Genomic DNA, 7,340 nt, shown 5'->3' with positions numbered 1-7,340 from the left:
ACGTCTCTCATCTTACAGAAGTTGTTCCATAAAAAGACAAACCATGTTTACTCTGTCCCCGGGGCGCTGGCTACCTATAGGCGGCAAAACCTCAGAGGAACATGTACATGCTTTTTTATGGTCATGTGTGGAGGCTGGAGTATGGATTCAAACAAGTTCAAACGTGGGCAATGTTTCTCCACGGACTTGGGCTTTGTGCATGGACACAACAAACAATGTCATACAACTTTTAAAACAGACACTGGACACCTCCCTGAAAGTAGGGCAGCGACATCCATTATCTCCGTTACTGCTGTTTTTGAAGAATGAATAGGTCCACATTGGAGCAATATGGCACGATTTGGTGCCAGAATGGTGCAAGATAAACGTTGGATCATTGAAATTGGACTTAGACAGTACTATTGTATGTTACTGGTTGCATCAAAATGATGGGAACGAGGCTGATGGTCATGTAGGCATGAAATAAGGGATCAGTGAAGCTGATACTGATGTTTATTATGTGCATACTTGGATGGAGGAAGAGTTTTACCCACTGTGTACCTGATCACAACCACTAGGGGGCATGGGATCATCGCTGCTTGTATACAGACATTTTCCTGTCACATCCTTCTTCACGCTCAACTCCTTGGTTTAGAAGGGACGTTTAGCATGTTTAAAAGGGAAATACAGGGTTACTGCTGCTGAAAGGGAGAGAGGGAAAGAGAGAGAGAGAGAGAGAGAGAGAGAGAGAGAGAGAGAGAGAGAGAGAGAGAGAGAGAGAGAGAGAGAGAGAGAGAGAGAGAGAGAGAGAGAGAGAGAGAGAGAGAGAAATAAAGAAAGAAAGAAAGAAAGAAAGTGAGAGTCAGATAGAGAATTCACACGAGTTGTAAAGACTGCATTTTATTTTGTGTGGCCCATAACAGCCCCTCTCCTAACAGCTGAGGCCCTGACCCCTCACTGTCAGGTCAGGTGATTCAGTGTTAAGTTGAATGAGGTGGCTGAGACTTTTCTGGCATGATCGGAAGTTATAGAAAACAAGACTCTCTACACGGAACCAGAGGGCCATTCAGCTACGCTAATGGACTCCAGATCCTCTCAATCTCTTTCTCTCGGCTGCTCCTCTTTCCCAGCCCTGTGGGAATATGCACTTCATTTTTTTCTCAATTTCATCCCAGATTCTCTAAAATGGTATTATCCAGGGGGCTGTGTAGAATACCACTGTGAGATGCAGAGGCAGACAGTAACACAGGGCAATATGTGCAACGTCTCCAAAGAAAGACCTTGCTATGGCCCACGTTGTCACAAGGTGAACTGGAGGGGCGCAGATCAATTCCAAACTTGAAGGATTATAACTGTATGCTTTTACATGATACAAAAAACGGTGATCAATATGACTCACTTTGCATTATCCGTTTTACAGCCTAACTGATGATGCCACTGGGCACCCAAACATAAGACTTCCATCTGCTTCAGACAGCAGGTGGGACGTTACACTGAGTAATGGATCAGGTGAATAATTAGGTTGGGGTGATGTTGTTCAGCCCACCTCCATTAGATAAAACATACTACTCAGAGCCCCTTTCTCCTACCAAGGTACAAACTGAGACAAAGCGAGCAATTATCTAGTGTAGATCCCGTTCGGATGAAGGTCCTCCGTTTTATAGTTGTCTTATCTCATAATTCGGATGACAGTCTCAAATGTTTACAGCCAGTCAGCACTGAAAGCTATTACCACTAAAAAGGGTCCATTTATTTATCCTGCTCATTGAGAGAGCTAGCTATGTGGCTAAATTGAGATGAATAGCTCAAACTGCAGGTCTTGTCAGTTTTGTCAGTGCACACCTGGGATGAGAGTGTGCAGATGTACATTAAAATCCACTGACATTTATAAGGCTGGTAAAAGGCAACCAACTGACAAGATGGAAGAAACAACATGTCCTCCTCAGGGGCAGGAACACACATTCACTGATACTGATGGAATACATCCCACTCTGTATAATTGGCTATCCAATAATAACCTCTCCCTCTCTCTCACCCTCTCTCTCTCTCTCTCTCTCTCTCTCTCTCTCTCTCTCTCTCTCTCTCTCTCTCTCTCTCTCTCTCTCTCTCTCTCTCTCTCTCTCCTCTCTCTCTCTCTCTCTCTCTCTCTGGTCCATACTATCTCACAGATTAACTACTTTGAAGGGAACTATAGATGTGTATTTTCATAATGTAACAACTGTGATGTGCAGGCGCATGCTGAGTCTGCAGGGAGTTCAGTATTAGTCCAGATGTACTGTATAAAATGTGCCTGTAGGAAGTGTTATTCTTATACAACCACAACCCCAATCCTGAAACAAAGGACGTCTGCATGACAACAACACAAGAGTACACAAGTAATTACCTGTTTCAAAAGCAAGGAGACGAAATACTACAATAGGCTTTGGGTTACTTAGAACAAATTGCTAAATGTCAGACCGAGGAGCAATGAGCATGACTATTGTGGGGGATGTCCTGTAGACAAGATGATAATTACCCCCCAATGTCCCTGAATCTTCCTGAAGAAGCCAGAGTGCAGTGATTCTATATTCTCAAAGAGCTTACGTAAACTACCATTGAGGCAGTAAGGTACACATGGCACAACACATACACACAATAGACTAAATTATATGAGACATCTCTTTTCTCCCTCACTTTCCCCCAAACAGGGTGAATGGAAGGATGTTGACAAAGGAATCATGTAATTTGGCTAAACTCACTCTCATGTTTGTACACCTGCTGTATTCCTTTAATTTCAACCTTGTATATGTTAAGAACGAGATAAGTAACAGAATATCACTTCTTCTGGCACATTTGCCCTCACTTTTTTTTCACTTTATGTTCGACTGTGTCTCATGTCTCCTTCAGAGCACTGTAGATTCATCAACTTTCCCCTCAGAGGATTAGCAGAAACTAGAGCACTGTAATCATGTTACCCAACTTAGGTCTGCCATCAAAGGGAAGGTCTACTTTGTTCTCTGGTGGTTATATTGCTAATAAGCCATCCCCTCTTCTTATCAGAGATCTCCACAGTGCCTTCTGACATACACCGACACGGTCCCCGCCCCCAGCAGCCATCAACAGCATGCCCTGAAACACAAACATCTTACAACAACCTCCCAATTAAAGACCTGAACTCACACTTCTAATTGTGAAGTCAAATGCATTACTCAGTAGAAGCTGTGATGATATAACTAAATCAGATCTGTATTGTAATATGATGGCCAGCCCTGGCCTGGGTTAGAGTGTACTGCGGGCTAATTAGGAGTGGTGATACTTACAGTAATGTACAACCTGATAGAACTGAGGTGTTACTCACAACAAGCTGGTGTCAGCTGGGCGGTGGGAGTACAGAGAGAGAAAGAGAGAGAGTAAGTGAGAAAGACAGAGAGAGAAAGAAGGAGAGAGAAAGAGGGAGAATAAAATACAGAGAGCGAGAGGGAGAGAGAGAGAAAGACACACAGAGAAAGAAAGACAGACAGGAAGAAAGAGGGGGAGAGAGAGAGAGAGAGAGAGAAGAGAGCAGAGAGAGAGAGAGAGAGAGAGAGAGATGAGAGAGAGAGAGAGAGAGAGAGAGAGAGGGGGGGGGCGGGAAGGACAGAGGCAGTGTGAGAGCATCACTGAAAGTAAACCACTGGTATGGACTCATCATAGCCCACATGATGTAATTAAGGGCAAGTTGGGGTTGAATATTGTAGCTGTCATTCCAACATTTGAAATATTTATTGTCTCCTGTCTGTATAGATTGACATCTTTTATGCCTTTATGTCATTTGATGCAGTCTTGTGTAATTGGAAAAAAACAGTATCATTGAGGACTATGGCATGATTGAATGAAAGATGACTGTGTTGCCTGACTGATGGAAGAGGGCAGCGGCCTTCCACTTGTACATTTACCCTGGGAACAGCATAACAAGGCTTCATGGCACCGTAAAAAGTACAACATATCAAACAGGATCAAACAGGATGTTGGAGTAAACTGAACATAGCTCAAATAACAAACATTACCCATTTAAATATGTTTTGGGGCACCCAAGAGATTTGATGAAGCGTTTAACTGTTTGAGAAATCTTGCATAATCAGCGAAAACGAGTACTACATTTCCATCCACTCTGAATGGGAACTGTTTAACATTGATGATGCCACTCAGAATAGACCATCATCACACTTCCAAACGAATGAGGAAGGGAGACAGAAGAGATATCTCTCCCAAGCTGTCACGGCAGGAGTGTGAGAGGCTGTGACACTGACTTGTGGGTGTGCAGTAAATTGGCTCTCAAACTTCTTTTTGAAGTTGACTCGCACAGACAGAATCTTAACTAGATCCGGCAAACAGTCTCAATAGATAGTGCTGCATAAATCCCAAAGGAAATAACCCTGCATGTTTGTACCCCTGCACACAAAGTTGTGACATGACTGTAAAAGGCACATTTGTACATTGATTATCCCGTCACATTAATAGTGGCTTTCTCAACCTGCTATTTATTTTAATTACTCTTGAAAGTATGCTGAACATGGACGTTTCTAGATCAGGGGAAAGTTACATTGTTGTCTATGTCAGTCCTCATTGAAACCAAGTGTTGTTGATTCTGTTGACCACAAGGAAATGGTCCTTTGCTGCTCTGAACAATCTTTAGGTTCCTGTTCCTGTCCCACTGACTGTCCCAGTGTTGCTGGTGATTGGACAGGGCAGAGTTATTTCCCTTCGGCCCTCGGCAGCAGGGAGAGAGCACTTCCAGCTGGAGATGGCTGACAGATTGCATCTCATTGGTATGCAGTGTACAGCCAGCACAGTGTTGTCACTCCCCCTTATTGCCAGACAGTGATTACCGATAGACGAGGGAAGGGCCGTGATCAATATGGAGGGAAAAAAATACCTGATGGGATATCGGAGGGCAGAAGTCGGATCAGAGCAGCTCTAGATTACCTCCCATCCAATTCCAAACAGACGGGAGCTCTGAGGCCTGATGGCCTCTGGGCGAGGCACACCGTTTGTTTGATGGACTTTGAAAAAGAGCTGTAGCAGGAAGAGAGCTGGCTGTGTGTTGAGACGTCACGTGACCCCCCCAGGGGATGTGAGCACAGAGCACTCAGACTGAGAGGGGCTACTGTTGAACAAGGTGCTCGACGGGTTCTGATCTATGATCAACAGACCCTTGAACACTCCTGAGCTCTGATCACTACTTGCAGTCAGGTTGTAGCTGGTGTAGCAACAGTATTTTATATCCCCCAGCAGATTACATTGGCAATGGAAGCGATGCCCTGACAAGATAGACTTGAGATTGATAGTAAATCATATCAATTTAAAATGTTTAAACCTGTTGTTCAGTTCAGAATCTCAGGGGTATCTGAGTATTTTCACAAGGTTAAATAAAGACAATGAGATTCAAGGATAAATTATTCATCCTAATGTTTCCCAGCCTTTTTACATTTAGTGGAACACTTCTCCACCTCACGTTAAGTCTTGTTTGCCAACTATTCCCTCACATGACTTTCATCGTCTCCCAGTGGGCAGTATGGACACATCCATTGCCAAACATATTTTATTCATTATTGCTTCGGGGCTTCATAGATTAATATTCATCCATCATCCCAACTGTCAACCACAAACAGAATGATGCTATGCAGATTCACTCAATCCACTCAAGAAACAATTTTGACTGGAAATAATATGTGTTTCATCATTGAAGCAGCACTGATGGGGGTTTTTGTGAGAGAGGTCTCGAGAGGGGGGAGGGGGGGGGGGGGGATTTTATGAAGATAATCAGTGAAAGTAGAGAGAGGGTTAGGACTATTGGCATGGAACCAACCCCAAGCACAGAATCCTTAATATATATTGAACAACTCAAGCCCTGCCAATTTATGTTATGTGTGATATTGAGATATTGTCAGTCAGAGACGACGCTTCAGTTAAAAGGGTCAGGAGAAGGATGTGGAAAACAACAAGTGTAGCAACAGCGGCAGCCCCATGGCCCAGAGGTCTCCTGCACCACAGGCATAATGACATCATTAGTACTGGACACTAATTAGGATTAATGCCCGTCCTCATCAGGTCCACCAGCACTTCTCTTAAATCTGCCCCTCTGTCAGCTCACACTAGTCACAGGGTCGTTCCTGACTGCCTTTACAGAGGCTCTTATGATTTATTGACCTGATATATACGTTATAATACACACCACGGGGGTGTGAGTCACTTAATTCTGTTCAGAAATCCAAGAGTTATGAGTCTGCATGGTACATAGAAATGGATGTAACCCTACATTGACCTCCCTCTTACTATTACAGAGCTGGTGCTGGGTCTGCACACACCTTGTGACAACCCAGGCCCATGCTGAAAGATCTAACATAAGCTCATTGCTCTGCGGTCAGGAATAAACAATGCTCCCTCCAAGGTTCAGTTCACCTGAATTACATCTAGAACAGCCTTGAAACAGACAGCACGGGCTACACACACCAAAGGAATATATGGCTGTTCTGAGAAACAACAAGTGGTCAGCAAACCAGTGAATCACCCAGTGTGACTAATGGCAGGTTGATTGATCTAGGCCCCTAGGAAACCCAGCCATACTTTCTCTCGATCTCTTATTTTTTAAATTGAGAAACTGTCGGTAGACCATGGCAAGGCTTTTTAAATGGCATGCAGTGTGCTGACAAATATGAACTCGGAGGAACTCTGATGGTTCAGCGCAGAGCCCCTGGTGGGAACACTTTTAATGCCAAGACATTCTCTTTCACAATCCACTAACCTGCTTAAACCAGTTATAAGATGAGAAGATGCGGTGACTGTGGAATGGTTAGAAACAGTCATAAAACATAAAAACACTCATTGGCTCATTGGTTTTCAAGGTTAACAAAATACAATGTCCTGAAAGCTTCCCTTAGCACAACACCTGTGTGTCTGTCCAACCCTGCCATGTTCAGAAGTGCATTTTGCAGATGAACCTGTTGTTCCTTTAAACAGAAGGTAAATCAATGGATCATTGCCCATCAAAATGTACATTATTGAGATGCCACCGTTAACAGACTTCTCCACATCAAGTATTGTGAATGAAAGCAAAAGGTCACAGATTAGAGGAGTCTGTTGTGATCACTCATACTCCACATAAATCTACACCATTGACCTTCAATGTTTTGCTGGATATCAAGTTCTGATTGTACAGTTTATTTGAATGTTATTTCACGTATTGTCTACATAGTACAGTAAGGTAATTGTTCTCTGATGCCATCTATAAGGAGTGTAATTTTCAGGACAAAGAAGGAGGGGTGCTACATGTTGACAGTAGATAAACTAATGAATACTTGTTTGACGGATCCAATTTCATTTACGGTAATATGTCTTTTGTG

The sequence above is a fragment of the Osmerus eperlanus genome, chromosome 4 (assembly GCF_963692335.1).
Source record: "Osmerus eperlanus chromosome 4, fOsmEpe2.1, whole genome shotgun sequence".
NCBI lineage: Eukaryota > Metazoa > Chordata > Actinopteri > Osmeriformes > Osmeridae > Osmerus > Osmerus eperlanus.
This window is presented reverse-complemented; position numbering follows the sequence as displayed.